The sequence below is a fragment of the Balearica regulorum genome, chromosome 4, assembly GCF_011004875.1.
Source record: "Balearica regulorum gibbericeps isolate bBalReg1 chromosome 4, bBalReg1.pri, whole genome shotgun sequence".
NCBI lineage: Eukaryota > Metazoa > Chordata > Aves > Gruiformes > Gruidae > Balearica > Balearica regulorum.
This window is the reverse complement of record NC_046187.1, coordinates 78,804,293-78,821,470: the sequence shown is the minus strand read 5'-3', so window position 1 is coordinate 78,821,470 and position 17,178 is coordinate 78,804,293.

Genomic DNA, 17,178 nt, shown 5'->3' with positions numbered 1-17,178 from the left:
AGAGTGGACCACTGGCCATGGGAGACTGAAGAGGAGAGAAGGAGAATCTGCAGCTCTGAGACCTCTTCCTGGCTTACCAGCAGACTGTAGTGAGCCCTGAGAACCTTTCACAGAGCTAGCAACAAAAAATCAACATATTTTTCCATCACTACATTGACAACTGCACATTGTTACAGACCCTGCTTAACAGCTGGTTTTGGTGAGGACGGAAGGATGGGGACACTTTACGAGAAAAAAAGCCAGGAGAGGAAATACACCCCCTACCCTCCATCCCCAACTTGTTAATATAGCCAGGATTTATGCATAGAGAATGCTGAGCAGGAGTTCCTTTCAGTCTGTTCCCACCTGTGAGTTATCAGCAAGGCTGATACAGCAAGATAGGAACAGACTGAAAGGAACTCTACCACGGTTCAGGGCGTTGCAGAATGCTTGGGGTGGGAAGAGACCCTGTGCAAACATTTTCTGTCCAATTAAATGGAAATAGCTTCTGGCTCAAGTGGACTGATCCAACTCAACAGCATAATGTGAATACAACCAGCAAGCCCATCTTAGAGCTAGCGATGTGTCCTGGCACACCCCCTTCCCTAATTTCTGTTCACAAATACATCATAAATTTTACCCAAAGTATCCTGTGCCACAGTGAAATCGTTGAGCATTTGCTCTTCCCAGTTCCTTTAGGGCTGATCAGCATTTTGGAGGGATTCACACAAAGGGGTTGGAGGTGCTGCTATTGCAAGATATTAGAACAGAAAATAACTTTAGCAGCTGCCCCCTAAGAAAGCATTGGTCTTTTATCAGGACAAAGAATATTAGCAGTTTACTAAGACATATGCAACCCGGTCTTTTGCTAATCCATCACACGGGTGTGAAAATAACTTCATCCCATGATACAAGACATTACAAGTAGGTGTGACTCATTATGGGTTTTTATCTTCCTTTGAAGCAGATGACACTGATCAGAGAATGAAGCCTAATAACGGTGGTAGTAGTCTGGAAAGGAGGAAAGAGGGGGGGTTCTGAGAGCCTCCACAGATTTAATTACACTGAGAACAGATTTTCTTTGTGATCTTGCATGCAGTGGAGGTGCTGTGTGACTTGAAATCCCCTCCTATTAGTGTACCATCTGTCTTTGCTTGGAAATTCCTCTTTTGCAGAAACCTTGATAGGTACATAGTAAGATGGCTCAGATTTAAAGATCAGAGAAAGCAACGTCTGTGCCATTTATGACTTGACTTCTACCAAAATGAACTTATTTGTCTAAATTAGGTGCTACAGCCAAGTATAAATAGATTCTGTCTAGACAGACAATGTAATAGAGAAGTGAGATAAAAGGTTTTAACTGTACCAGGCTCCTGACTTTAGTATACTGATCCAGAGGCATTTCCAGACTGAACTAGGCTGTCAGGAAGGGAAGGTGGAAATTGTTCACTATGCATTCATCAGTTCTGTTTCTGTTCCTTGAATTAAAACAGTCTAGGAGATTAGATCCAAAACAGAGGAGGGGCCCACAAAACTAGTGCAATAGCAAGGGTAAAGGTAAAGAGCCTGCTGGGTTATTGCTTCTGCGCCCAAATTCCCACGTCAGCCATCATCTCAATGTAGTACCTAGTCACCAAGAGCACAGTGAAGAAACAGCACTGCAATATCTCTTCTGATTTTAAATTAAAGATTTAAGGCAGATTTTTTTCCGACTTTAGGCAGCTGAAGTGAGAGGTGAACTATAAACAGGCTGATGGATGTGGTGTTCCCATGTAGGTAGGTTTTGTGTGGCCAGGCCAGATCACCTTTCCAGGCAGTTTCAGGGCAGGCGTTTTCCCATAACTAAACAAGGAAAGCCAAGAACAGTAGCATCATTAACAAACTTGGTGTCATTGAACCGTTAAATATAACAAGAGTTCAGAGGCAGTAGGATCAAGCTTGCACCTTTTTCCAATTTACCTTCTACCAATTCCCAAGGAGAACTTTTACTCTCTGCATTTGTGACTTTATTCCAACCCTTGGGAAACAGTATCTTCTGATCAACAAGGGGCATAAACACCAGCATTTTCCTGGGTCTGCCTGGTTGTATGAACCATTTCCCTCTGAGGATTTAAAAGTGCAGCACTAAATGTGTCAATAACATCTATGGAGGGTAACAATAAGGTCATGGAGAAACAGTTGAGTAGCATGAAGCTGTTGCATATAAGGACAATGCCATTCTTTGACATAGCAATAGAGGATTATCAGATAGGTTGTATTATCTTGAATGCAGTTTTAATTGGACAATTACAGATGTATTTACTCAAGCCCTATATTTCAATGAGAATATTGAAAAAAATATAAAGGGCTTTTTAAAAAGCAGCAACAAGGGGTTTTTAAATTAAACTTTAATCAAGGGATTTAAAATCTTTCTTTCTTCAGCTTCACCATGAGAGTTAAGAGTTGACTTGATCTAATTTCTGCAAGTATCTCTACAGAAATACCCCTTCTGAGAAAACACAGCTCTTTAATCTAGGAGAAAAGGACACTGTGATAGGTGGAGTCCAGGCTAAAGTGAACTGCTGGAGAAAATCAGACTAGAAATAAAGAACAGATGTTTTAATAGTGAGATAAATTAACCACTGGAACAACTTCCCCAAAGACTTCATGATTCTTCATCGGCTGCTTTCTTTAAATCATAATGGAAAGTTTTTTTCTAAAAGATATGCATTCACTCAAAGGGGCACTGTAGGCATTTTGTCACCTGCCTATGTTATCTGCTATGGGTCAGGTAGTGTTGGCTTGAATAAAGATACAGGTTTTTAAAACAGAGGGGATTGCATAAGTCAGAAATTTCACTGTGTGCTCCAGGAGTGGTAATGTGTGAAGTAGGAAAGGTATTAGCATGGGTGTTGTCTGATGTTAGGAGTGCTTTGCTCTTTTTTGCCTAACCTTAAGTGCATCTGGGACCTGGCCTTGATTTTGCTTGCATAGATAAGAATATGAAACCAACTTTGCATTGCCTTTCAAATATGTAGACACAGCTTTTACTTTTGGAGGGAGGAAGCACTGATTACCAGAATAAATTAGAGATGCAGTTCTAAAGCAAGAAAGAGTAAAAGAGCCACAGAGAAAAGCAAGGTTTATTTCCTGACAGTTTTTAACTGCAAATCAAAATCAGCAATTAAAAAAGAAGTGTATTGGACTTTCATAACACACAAAAAGTAAAAAGTCTCATTTTTCTGTTTCAGTTTCTAGCCTGGGCAGTCAGGAGTTTTAAAATCACTTTTTGATGTGACCACACTCTCCAGATTGTATGGTATTGTGCAGATAAGGTGGCAGGCAGGATGACTCATTCATCAGCCAGTGCGTAGGATCTTGCATGCACAAACAAGTGATAGTCCCAGAAGACATCCCTGAGATGGAGATTTAAAAGTCAGTTTATTTCCATTTAAAGTATTCTCAACCAGACTGTAAAAATAGTTCTATACCTGGTCTCGCTGGAACTATTCAGAAACCCAAGTGGACTGATGAACGTCATCTAAAAGTGATTTATTCAGAAAGTTTTTATCTTGACAGCAAAATTGCTTTGAATGTGTAAAACAACTAGGAGATGCAGAGCTGATCCCCACCACAGTATGCACTGCTCCATTTGGCCGTTGAAATGATAGTTACTTTTTAAAAGAGCAAATAGTCAGTTTACAAATCCCTGATTGTCATAACATTGTAGGAGATCAGAAAGTGGTTAGCGTGGGGGACAAGCTGATTCTGGGTATTCAAGAAGATATTTTCCATCAAGAAAAATGAAGCCTACTTTTAAATTATTGTGGAAACTTGGTTGTTGGATGAGGAAATGGATATGAACAAAACCGACTGTGGTTATTATTCTGTTCGGCAAGATCATAGCTTACAGTGAAATCATTGAGGTTTCCAAAAGTCAACTGGAATAGTGTCTCCAAGGAACAAATAAGAGTTTTATACCTGATTTCACACAGGAAAAGATACGGGATTTTGAAACCAATACAGGGAGTTGAGCTATTTGATAGAAATAGCTAAGGGTAGTCTCAGTGTCCTGAGACTCTTTCCCAAAACAGTTGTGGCAATTTGCAATGTGATCTGGAGTGGGGAAGGTGCTTGATAATTGGAGGTATTTGAGCTTTTGTTATCTTTCCCTATCTTTGAGGGAGATGAAGGTTTTGTTTGTTATTACACATCACCCTTTATTTAAAGCTTGGAGAAGAAACAGAAAGGACAAGATAGTGGATGAAATTCTGAAGGTTTAGAAATACTTCAGAAATTCTCACTTCCACAGAGACAGGATATTACCTCTGATATGCTAGGCAAAACCTGGATTTTATCACCAAAAAATGTAGCAAACGCTTTACAAACTCAATGATATATACCTCCTTGAATGTCTGTATTTGAGGTGCTATTTTGATAAAAAAAGATGTGCCTTCCACCTGAAATCTCAAGCGCAGAGGTCTTCAGGGTTATTTCCCCTTCCCCCATAAACCTGATGATTCACCAAGCAAGGCCTTTTATACATGGCAGGGTTGAGATGTCAAACTTGCCACTTCAAGTAACTACTTCTCTCCCTGCATTTAGAGGGAAAAACATTTTCCTTTCCTTCTGTTTGGTTGTAGGAAATTAAAATGTATTTTATATTCATGTCTCATCAATGGGAACTATTGAAGTGTGGCAGGGTATTTTTAGGAAGGCCGAATGGTTAATTTTAGAATTCTCTGTCTAAAAATACGCCCATGTATTTGAAACACTGCAAAATCTTGGCAGGATTCATAAATAGAATATTTAACCCTTGAGATCCCCTTCCTAATGGAAACCACTGGAGAAAAAAAAAGCTGCCCTGGCTGTGAGCTGTTCCTGACCAGAGATAAAATAAGCACAGCAGTTAGGTGTCTCAGGCCAAGCACTGAGCTTGAGGCAAATTTGGAGTGCCCAAATTTGGCCTCGTTTGTTCTTATTGTCTTGAAAATGTATTCTATAAAATCTAAATTTCACATGAGGGTTGAATGTCTATGGTCAATGGCCCAAGTTCCACAGTGGTCTGGAGGAGAGCAGCGTTGCCACTTGGAACATTATACTTAAAGCTACTTCTACACAAAGTCTTACACATCTCATGAACTCAAGCTGCTTTTAGCCATGCTTTGTCCACATTCAAGTCTTAATGTCTGAGGTTAGGCCCTAAATTCTGGTCTTCTGTGGGTGTCTAGGGGCAATAAAGCTTCACACAAATCCCACAGTTTTCTCCATTGCTTTGCACTGGCTTGAAATTCTTGCTGAGCTTGATGTGCAGGAGCTGAGATTGTCAGAGGGAATTACACCAGGAGCTGCAGCTGAAACATGTCCATTGCTACTAGGAGTGCACCAAGATGTTAGTTCATTTGCTACACTTGAAGATGAAGCCTTGCAGTGAATGCCTACCATGCTTGTTCCACCAGAAGGATCTCAAGGTCTTCAGGGTTTCTGTAACCCTCTGAAATGGTTTATGTGTTATGTAAAGATGGGTGCCAAATGTGCTTTCCTATTTCCATAGGCTGGCAGTACTTTCCTGGCTTTCCTCTCCTTCTGTAGCATCCTGGTGTCTATCTGCTTGCCCTTCCTCCCCTGCCTATGAATGTTTTTTGTTGGATTTGGAGATGAATAGACTTCCTCTGGGAGCTGCTTCTCCTTCTACCAGAGTCTTCTTTCTGGAAGATCTCACAGTCTCATGTCCAGAAGGGCTGTTCTGCTGGAGAAGTCATTTTTACAAGCCCACAACCTTATTGCATTCATCTTATTTTTGGGAAACATGAATTTGCAGCTCTGGATACAGTCCAGGCAATTGCTTAATGAAATCCCACCCCCTTTGACACTTTATGGTTTCCTCAGGAGTTCATGTTCCCACTTCACAACAGTGGTTGTGGTTTTGTGCCATCACAGGATGCTCTTGCATCCAGACAGCTTTGCTTTGGCTAAGCACTGTGTTTGTAGTAAATCAAGGGGGTCCTGGGGCAGATGCAATCTGCTTTTCCTTTCCCAGTCCTTACAAGGTTTCTCTCCCCTTCTGAGAGGATGAGGATCCTTATCTGATCTTTTTTACTTTTTTAAAACTATCAGAAAAATTTTCCAACAAGTCACTGTGGAGTGACAGAGAAGAGGTTTACTGGTGGCTTAGTATACAATAAAGTTCAGACCACTTTTTGGTGCTCGATCTCAGGGTTGGTTGCAGATCAAATATTCAAAGGCATGTACAGTTAAAGAAGGAAGAATTTATCCCAGTTTACCATTCCTACATCTTGGAAATCTGATGATCTTACCAGCTTTCTGGAAGTAGTTAGAAAAACGCATGAGAAGGGAATTTTGTTCACATTTGTGAGGCCATTTTAATACAGCTAGAAACAACCTGCCAAAAGACAGCTGGGCATGAGAGATCTTGTGGATATGATACTCCATACAGAGCAGTGATTATCATATCTCTTTGACAGAAAGTCTTAAAAAGTCGTTCAGAACATCCATGGGTGAGGGATTCCCAGTTATTTTTCAGAAGTGCAGTAATTGATCACCAATTATGTAATTATTTTAATTGGAGAAAACTACATGCCTGGCATCTCTTAACATTACACCTGCCACAAACTGTTAAGAGTCCTGTGGTCTGATTCCAAATCTGCTTCATCTAAACCATGAGTGTTCAAAAACATCACTGCATCATGTCAGACCTCTATCATTTTTGGTTTTGACTCTAGCTTTTGTGTGCTCTATTCCTGAGAGAGACTCAGCCTCATATTTTCCCCTCTAACCTGCTAATGATTTTTTCGTTTTTAGAAGAAAATAACTTAAAACCTGTAGTAGTCTCTACATGCAGGAGAACACAATTCCAGGACTGGAGATAGCTTTCTCCAGCACAAGCTGTGGCTTCTTCTTCTTCTCCAAGAAAAGACTACGGTGAGATGCAGAGGTCAGTTCACGAGCAAAGGAACAGCGGAGCCTGGTTTGCTAAAGTGTGGCCTTTTGTGAGCACTTGAGTAAGTTCTTTCAGAGAGGACATTAAACAGAATCTCCTTCTTCTGCGTAGTCACATAATTATAAAGCATAAGACGTCGTAATATATCTGCGACTGCTCTCCATCCATAACATTTTATGTACGTTGGCTTATAGGTTCAAGAGTTGTAGGGTGGGGGAGTGTCTGTCAGTGTTAGCTTCATCCACACATTGGGCTTCTACAAGTCTTTTTCCAGTGTCTAATTCAGTCTTGAAGACATGACAGGTCTGAGGCACTTATTCTGAAGACATGCAGGATCAGTCGAAACACTTGTTTTCCCTAATACAGCTACAGTTTTTGCTTAGTTTGATATTGCATTAAGTGGCATATAAAAGAAAAAGAAACAGGTTATCTCCTAATTTTCATAAGTTTCACACCACTGTTACATTTCTGAGTTAAACAACTCAACTAAGGAGCAGCCAATTTTTGTCCCCAGGCAGCTTGAGTTGAAGGTTTTAAAGATATTTCCAAGACTGTTGCATGGTTTTCATGCTTTGAGTAGTGTTTTCTACACCTGGTCAGGGGCAGAGTTGGATCTGGTTATTCCAACATCCCCACTGATGTTCAGTCATCAGACTGATGATCAGTCATTACTATGACTGCCTGGGGAACGTTGTAAAAAAACCCATTGTGATGCAAAATCATCAGGATGCAGTGTCATGTGTAGAAATGGACAGTGTGAGAACATCATTATTCCTGTGTAAATGCTGAAACTAAAAATGTTCCATCAATATGCTGAAGAAATAGAAAAGATTAAAACAAACAAACAAAAAAAGTGTTCGCTATGAAGCACATCAGGAGAGAGGGAGTTTGAAACACTTACTATGTAATTATAGACTTAAAGAGAATTTTAAGCAAGGAAGGGGGTGTGCATACGGATCTATCCATGCGTGAATAGAGAAACCTTTGTGAAGAAGCACTTTTGACCATAAATGAAGAGCCATCCGTGAACCTGCATATATAAATTTTCCTCACTTCTTCAAGGATAATGATACCAAGGGATGATAAAGGTGCAAGTGGCATAGGTTCATATGTGGGTAATTAAGCGCTGAAAGGAGTGGGGGGAAAGTGAAGGTTCAGGAAAAAAGAGATGCAGGGAGAAGCTAGGATGTCTTCTCTTGAATTTTCACCTTTGCTTTCACCTCTGCCTGTCCAGCTTTCCTCTATCTTGCCATCATACTCTGTTTGTTTTTTTTGTTTTGTTTTGTTTTATTTTATTTTTTAATCTCTGTAAGAGCTGGGAGGAACAGATCTCATCTCTACAGGCAGGACAGTGCAGTGTGGAAGACAGACCAACACTACTCGTTCTAGACGTCCCCTAGATGTGGGTGCTTGCAAGAAAGGCATGTCCTGTGTACCCCAGCACCTCTTCACATCTTCACAATGTAGTCATCACGGAAAATGTAGTAATGTGTCTCTGCAGTTCGAGATGGAAAATCCTTCTGTTGAGCTTGTTCGAATGGTGTGAGAATCCAAGACATCCCTTGTCCACAACCACAGGGAAATTTCCCTTTTGGCAAAACGAGGACTGTTCCTGTGATAGCCTTGGAAAGTTGATCCACAGTTGTTGCCAAGTGTTTTTACCTGTGGACATAAAGTGTTCTGGCTGTGTGGCACCCACGCTGCCTGCAAGGACAGAGACTGAGTGTGAGACAGTTTCCTCCAGGACCAGCATTTCCCTTCCTGCATGGACAGTTGTCTCTCTCCAGTTTTGAGGTAGAGCAAGAGTTGACTTTTTGGTAGGGTTGACCATAGAGGATAAAATGTGTGTCAATGTGTACATCAGACTCATTATCTCAGTTCTTCTGTTCTTTAATCATCTGAACAATGAGACTCTTGTCTTTAATGTGAAATAAAGATTTTTACTCTTTAATAAAACTTTTTTTCACGACATCATCTGAAAGACTATGAGTTAATCACAGATTAGAATTTTTGACTTCAAAACTTTTAAAGATGCTGAAGAGTTTTTCAGTCATTGCAACCATGAGCCCACGTTCTGGAGCAAGGCAACTGAGCGCCAATCCCTCTGTTAAAATTTGTGTGAGTAAAGAAAGAAATTGAAATGAAAGTTCTTCAGTCCTGTAAGACTTAAATTACCTATTTTTCCACACAATAGCTGACTGCAATGCACATGATGGCAAGTTTTTCACCTTACCTTACCAGCTTGCTTCAGCATCCCATCTTGGGAAAATCAGCTAAGGCTAGAACATAAGTACAGCAGAAGACCATCCAGGTAGGAAAAACAGGTGAGTTATCAGAAAGGTTATTTGTCAGAATTTTATCTGTGGTTGTTTTCTTATAAGGTGGATATCTGTGCTCCAGAACCTGGACTAAGGTAAAATTATTTTCAAAGTATGACATATATCTTGGATAAGGGGTTGTTGCTAGTTAATTTTCTATCCTAATTTGCAGATATGTATTTCACTAAGGCATGTAAATTAATTTAAATCCATTACTTCCCTCAGTTGCAGAATAAATACTGTTAAACCAGTTAGTCTGATTGCTGATAAAAAACAGACCTCAACCGATATCCAGTGATTCTTCAATTCTGTCTAATTTTTTTTTTTTTTTCAGGAAAACATAGTCTGCCAGTTCAGAGACTCCTGTATGAAGGAGAATGTAACTTCATTTGGTGGATGTTTGTGCGAGTGATTAAGTATGCTTAGAGAAAAAAACCCAGCTATATAATATCACATTAGAGTTTTGCTAGCTTCGGCTTCCAATTCATTACTACTTTATGGAATAGCAGATTAGCAGAAAACTAGAGCTTGAATCACATCTGTGTGAGATCCAGAGCCAGAAAATCCTAGCACCCACATGATAGAGGAGGATTAAAATTTATTTTCCAACCTTGGTCAGAGTTACAAAGGTTAACTTACTCTGTCACATACATCACTTGACAATGTTATTGCTCTTCCCCCTCCAAACAATTTGAAAGGCAATACCAACTCCTTAATGTTTTTATTATGATAAAACACTAATGAACTACAAGTGGATAATCGTCAGTTGTCAGTGAACTGCATATTTATTTGGACAGGTCTCACTTTTTGAAATGTCTGTGAGAAGTTTCCAAGGAAAATGTCCTGCTTTTTTGCTCTAACATTAATTCATGTTTTCATCTCCTTCTCCTTGAAATACAATGCAGAGATCTCTGTCAAAGATCAAGACTCCAGTAAACTAAGTGTTGAACCTGAAATCACTTAAACATACACAAAGGCCATGCATACATTTAGTTTTTATGCTAGATGTCTTAGCTCACAGCTGCCAGTGGAACAGCCAAGGGTGGCTGAAAATCTAGGAGCTGAGTAGGATGTACCTTACCCTAGGATGACTTCTCAGATCTATAGTAATGCAACTAGTCCATGGAGAGCAGGGCGTCCTTCAAAGTGGTCTACACTCAATAGGAGATGGAGGACTGCAACGGTAGCGCTGGAGTCTTGCTGTTTTCTTCTCCCCTCCCCCCACAATCTTCTAAGATGTTTATCTCAAAGTGATTCTTTTTTTTAATCATTGCTGTTCCAGCAGCCCCAAGAGTATTAAGCAACGTGGAAATGGCACACAGTGAATCATACGGTGCGTTTAGCCAAGACGCTTAGCAAACTCCATGGCTTCCCCATAAGGTCTTTCCATTATCCGGGGATTGTTCTCACGCTATACAAGCGGTAAACTTAAAGTCACATCTGCTTTACTGACCTTGCCTGAAGACTGAACATTGTTTGCATGTTCTCCGAGTTGGAACACGCTGTGTAGCTCCTGCCCTGAAGGGGGAAGGAAACATTTTTCTCTATTTCCTGTGTCCTGTGTGAAATTTTTCCATTGTAAAATGTGTGTTGGGTTGGGTTTTTTTTTTAAAAAGAAATTGACTGGAAATCAATATTTTCCATCTGATACACCCATTTAAAATTCACCCACAGGAGCTCTGTGGTTTTCAGTTGGTACGGGGACTTTAATAAAAAAGCAAATCAACAGAAAATGGAGAGGGAGGAGACTTAGGAACAGCCATAATCATCATTCATTGGATAACGTATCATTTGTATTATTGAAGTGCCTACTGCAAAAGGCTGTGGAGGTATCATTTTTGAGACAAACTGAAGTCTATAGGAAAGCTAAAAGGAACATGTCTTTTTTTTAAAACCAAAACAGGTTATAAGTGACAAATGCACACCTCCAGACTGTCACATTTCTAAGATTCAGATGCCATTGTGCCAGGAAGTTAGACACACACTTACTAAAAGGCAACCCTACTATGGGAAAATTGCCATCTAAATAGAGAAAAGAAAAATCTGGGCGAGCTCAGTCATTTCTTCCATTTTTATAAAAGCCTCACTCAACAAGCTAAAGGGTTAGATCCAGCAGAGGTTAGGTGCTTTGAGTAGGATTTATCTCACCTAAGTAAAACTTCTTGATGCAAGATCCTGGGTCTGATATAGTCTTTGATAGGTCGAGTGAGCGGGGAGAGAGAGAGGAAAACCTCTAGACAGTAGCAGTACTTCACTGAACTTAGGATTCAACCAGTTGTACCCTGGAAGAGCATCTTTCTACATAAACCTTATGTTAGATGACAGTCTTTGACAGAAGGTCTGTTTTAAAAGGAGGTTAACAGGTGAAATGAACACCAAACAGTCACAACACCTAACTTGAAGTTTCCTGACTCCTGAGCTGGTCCTTTCAGCCTCAGAGCCCTAAAATGCTCAGGAAAAAGAGATGGCTCCAAAAGCGTTATTCAACGTCTGCCAGACTGAGGGTGGTAGATATCAGAATAACCTCCAAGGTGTCTTGAACTCTTTCCTTTCCATAGGTTTGGTGTGTGGCTCTTAGACACAAGGAGACCCTTGCTATCTAGGTCACCTCTTCTAGAACTAATGTGTAAAATTTTGCTATTAAAAGAATAAAATGTGCACTTTCTACTCTCTTTGGGGGCTGCAGAAAGAGGAGATAGTTGCTGCCCCCTTTCAAGCGTATTCTGGAAAGTTGAAAGCCTTCCAGCCCCTACCATCTGTGGAGGTTCAAACTCTCCCACGAGGCTCCACTAATGGCTTTGTCAGCAGACAGCCTACGTGTTGGGGAGACAGGGGAGAGAATCCTTTGACTATCATGCTGAAAACATTATGCAGCATGTCTGGGATTAAATCTCCTCTGGATCAAAGAGGGGTAGCAGGAAGGCCATCTGCTAGCCAAAGCAATAGGACCATCACCTGAAATGCGGAGGCTGGTTTCCAGTTCCTGTTCCAAGGGCTATTTATACCTTTTTATCTAGTAACTTTTAAAAGATTGATTATGATTACGTGGTGTCCTTCCTGATGTTTCACAAATAGATTAGAAAGCCTGGAGCTAAGATATTGGCCAGTCCATGTTGGAGCTCCAAAGTTGGAGCCAGGTTGGAGATCAAACACCAATTTTGTCTCCATCCGACTGTAATTATGTGATAGAGGGGCAGGAAATCTCTCGCTCTTGGATTTTCAATTTAGCAACATTTGCTGGAATAAAACCAAGTTGCACTTAGAAGCTGGAAGAGATCACATGGACACAAGCTGCAGGAACAAGTTTCTTTCCAAAGTAAACCCTTATGGAATGAAACTTGGGTTTCCGGTCATGGGAACTTCTTATACAGTGAACTCTTACAGAGTGGGAGACATAGAGATGTTGGGATGACATCTCCCATGCCTTTGTGACATGGATCTGCAGTCTAAAGGCTGTCAGATACACCATTTCCCCCTTACATTAAAGACTATTCTGTTTCTCTTTTATCACATGAATGAAAGTTAGATACCTGTCAACCAAGTTTATCAGAACAACACTGAACAAAGTGACTGTTGATCAAATCTTGCTTTCTGTGAACTAAAAGTTTTTAAGTAAAGTTAAACTAAAAAAACCCAAATACATGAATGCAATAAAAATTATGGACATTACTTCATCTCTGATACTCTGCTTGTTGGGAAAAACCCAACCAAAACAACTTTTGGAAAGTTTTATTAATGGTTTTGCAGGTATAAAATGTTTGCCACACATGGTCACACATGTGCTTTCCTGCTAATGTTCAGTAAGTAGCATGCTCAAAGCCAGGTTTTAAAACATATTAATTTTTGAAATTTTTCTGATTTTGTGTTACAGGGTCTTGCCTGAAGTCCTTGGAAACTTCCACACAGGATCAGCAGTATATATATATATATATGGAGGGCAGCTCTATTGTACTGTCTTACTGTCCTGTGCAGAGACCTTTGGGAGACTGGGAAAGGGTCTCAGACCCACATGGAGAAACTGGAAAAATAAATTATGTCCCTTTGAGCCTGGAAAGGGGAATGGCTGGGCACTATGGAGGAAAATTGAGGTGGAAGAAACCCTCTTACCTTATGCAATGTGATGCTTGAGAAACGAGGACCTGCCCAGGCTGTGTTGAAGGTCGAGGAATGGGACCTTCACTCTGTCAAAGGCCCTTTTGATAGGAAAATCAGTTGGTTTGGAATCAGGCAGGTAGGCTCAGGAGAACAGAAGTTATCATTCTGCAGCACATTTAAAGGCAAAAAGATCTGAATGTCTTTACTGATTTTATACAGAATAGCCTAGTGCAGAGATGCTGGAGAGGAAGCTTAAATTATATTTCTAGAACAACTGTAGGCAATATCAAGATTGTACTTAGGATTACTTTATCTTTTGAGCAACTAAAGATGATTTTTTTCTCACATCTATTATGGGATTAATATTGGCTGTATGAACACAATATCTGGGGGACCGTTAGCTTACTACATTTTACTGTATGGAGAGTATAGTTTATCTTCAAATCCTGGTTCTCTCTGTTCTTAAAATTGTAAAGTTTACGATGTTCATCCCTAGCACAAATAAAACAGGCTTGCATAAACAAATTTAGATTAAAGGAGCCTGTTTAATAGAACTTGTTAAAGTTTAGTCACAAATCAGAATTATTTGTTCCTGTAAAAATTTTATCAATTAACTTCAGAAATAAAAGATGTGTTTGGAAGTGTGAGAGCTGCTAAGTACCACTTCCAATAGTGCATTCACACTTGTCATAACTGAGGTCAATGTGAAACCAGTAAAAAGGCACCTTATTAGAATAATGTCCCTTACTTTAACATATATGTGTGCATACACACACGCAGAGAAACAGTTTTATTTTTCTCTCACCCTGGAAAGATGATGACTCTACACTGAGGATGCATGTACTTTTTCTGATGGAAAACTCAAAAATCACTTTGGGGGGGAGGGGGGGGCGGGGAGGGGGCTATGAAGGCTGGCAGGAATCCATAGGGGTTGTTCACTATTTTCCTCCTTTGAGAGGTGTGACAAGCCTGTCCCCTTTCCAAGGAATTCCTCTCCCTGCTGGTGCTCTGACTCCCAATAGACACAGCTTTACCCAGAAGGGTTTTGTTGAGCCTCAGGGCAAATGAATTCTTAGGCTTAGGATTTTTTTTTCATGTTTTGTTTTATGACACGTCCTCTCCAGTGAAAGGAACATAGTTTTACCAATTAAAGTAATCTATGGAAGCCAGGAAGTGGGAAGGACTCCTTGTCCCCATGGCTCTCCCTGTCCCTGCTGCTGAGGTACGATAATGTCAAACATAGTTGTGGTGCTGTGGCTCCCGCAGGGTGGCTATTTAAACAGCTGCAGACTCCTGGGAAAGGCCATCCATGCAACTCATCTGCCACCATCTGAACAGAACTATTCAGAACTGACTGCCCACAGTCAATATCAATTAAGATGGACTCTGCCAGTCCTGACCAGCTAAGACATGCACTCAAACAATTGCTGCTTTCTGTAAGGCAGGTCCATTCTCTCCCCATGGAGGACATCAGACTATGGACAAACCATCATCTGTACCACACCTACCCTTAAACGTTCACATTGCAGACCAGACCCAAGTTGGAGAAATAGATTTCATTTACATTTTACCTCTATACAGTCATCTCTTTTTTTGAAGACCTTTAATCACATGATCTGGTCATTCTCTGGTCAATATATGCTTAGTACTTTGCTGCATGTCATGGGTGAAAACTATGCAGGATGCCCTAAGTCTCCCTATGCATGGGACCTGCCAGGAAACGAGCTTGGTATCCTGCTAGTTGTTGGTTCGAGGAAATGCTAAATTCCTGCTTTCTTCTCAGTTCATTTAAATAGGATTCACACAGTGGTGGTAGTCTGTATATTATTGACAGGCTTATAAATCTAAATAATAATAATAAAAGTTGGCATTTTCTAAATTGAGTCTCCAAGCTTTTATATTTTATCTTCAACTCGTCTAAAGACAATAGACATTCACTATAAATAAATAATGTGGTTGTGTTTTGCAGCAGAAGCCCATAGAGAAATGTGTATTTTCAAGTGAAAACTGATCTTCTTAAAGCAGAAGATGCCCTCTCACTTATTCAAGGCAGAAGATCAGACACGATAGGACATCTTTATTAATGTTCTTTCTGTCAGGTAAGTACAATCAACGGCAAATGAAAATTGTTCTTCCATTAGCACTGCCTCATGCAGGTGCTAGTTTTGCTAAAATTGACCACAATCACTTTTCATCTCAGAATGTGTAGAATAATATTCTCTTTAAAAATAAATGAAGGTATATGAGCTTAGCTATTTCCTATATATCATAGTCAGTCCTTCTCCACAGAGTATAAGTACTCAGATTTTGTAATGGTTAGGTCATGGCAGTGTCTAGATACACCTTTAGACAGATCAAGCAGTGCTTTATACATTTCAGAAAGTCTGCCTGAGTCTTTCTGTGTCTATCAAGTGTCCTCACTTATTCCTACTATTTCCAAGAACTGGAGCACAGGAGCCCATCCTGCTGGGCAAGTTAATAACAGCAAAAGATGACTTTTGTCCATGCTAGTATGAGTTGATCAACTCATGTACAATACCAAGAGAACAAATGTTCTGAGGTAGGTATCCTCCAGTTGGAAGATTTTCAAGAAAAGGAGAAGGTGGAGGGGTTTACCCATACCAGTGCTTTTCCAAGTCTGGGAAGACAAAAAGAAACAAAACTCAAGGAAACTTCAGAAGATGAGTTGCGATAGTGCTAAAGTATCCAGCGGACCCCTTCCATATTTCAATTAGACCATGCTGAGCCAAAATCCAACGCTCTTGCCTGACTGCGTAGTTTATCACACCAAGAGCTAAAAATTCCCCTCAGTAGATAACTTAATGCTAATATAATCACCAAACAAGTCTTTGGGATTTGAGAAAAAGTAGCCTGAAAAAAATGCCATCCTCTCTTTCCCCCTCTCTTTGATTCAGTGAAAATGCAAATCATTCACACAAGTCTGTTCACCAATAGCCACAAACAACCAACGTTTCCCATGGACCAGAGGTTTTTCATCACTTTTCTTCTGGTGTAAAACGGTAATTCAAGTCAGAACTCCTTAACAGGAAATTTTCAGATTCCTTCCACTACTTTGTGCACTTGCCTCAGCAAGTTCTGTATCATGCAGCTTCTTTCCTGGTCACAAGAGCCAAAGGCTACTAAGGTCACTCTGATCCATAATTCATGGACCAGATGCGGCTGGTGCTTGTGGTGATGGGGTGGAAAACAACTTGTAGAACTGTGCTTGCATCTTAGGGGAAAAATACCTAGAAGAATAGATGCTCCCTCCCTGGAAGTGTTCAAGGCCAGGTTGGATGGAGCTTTGGGCAATGGAGGGTGTCCCTGCCCATGGCAGGGGGGTTGGAACTAGATGGGCTTGAAGGTCTCTTCTAACCCAAATCCTTCTATGATGCTATAATTCTATGAACCTGAAACTCAGATTGGTGAGACTTGCTCCACCTGTAGCTTCATGCCTTGTGTCCTCCTCTGTTGTGTGACCCCTGTGGCAGATGTATTCCCAGTCAGACATCTAAACTCGAAGCTGTCTCTGGCACAGGGAAATGCAAAGCTTGAGTGGCCTTACTGGGTTGTATGGTTAAAATGAATCATAACAGGAGGAATGTTTGAAGCCATATTTACTTAAAATATTTTAACTAACCTACAAATCCTGTATAATTTGCCTTTTTCGTCAATAGGTGGTGCCAATAATTTATGCATTCGTGTATTTCTCTGGGCAAATGACTCAGAATAGATAATTTAGCTGCACTGATGGCAAGTAGACCATCTGTAGGGAAGAGTTTTGACCCAGTAAACTGCTGGAATGTGGATTTTGTTGAAGTAGCCACAGCATACAGTAGGAAAGCA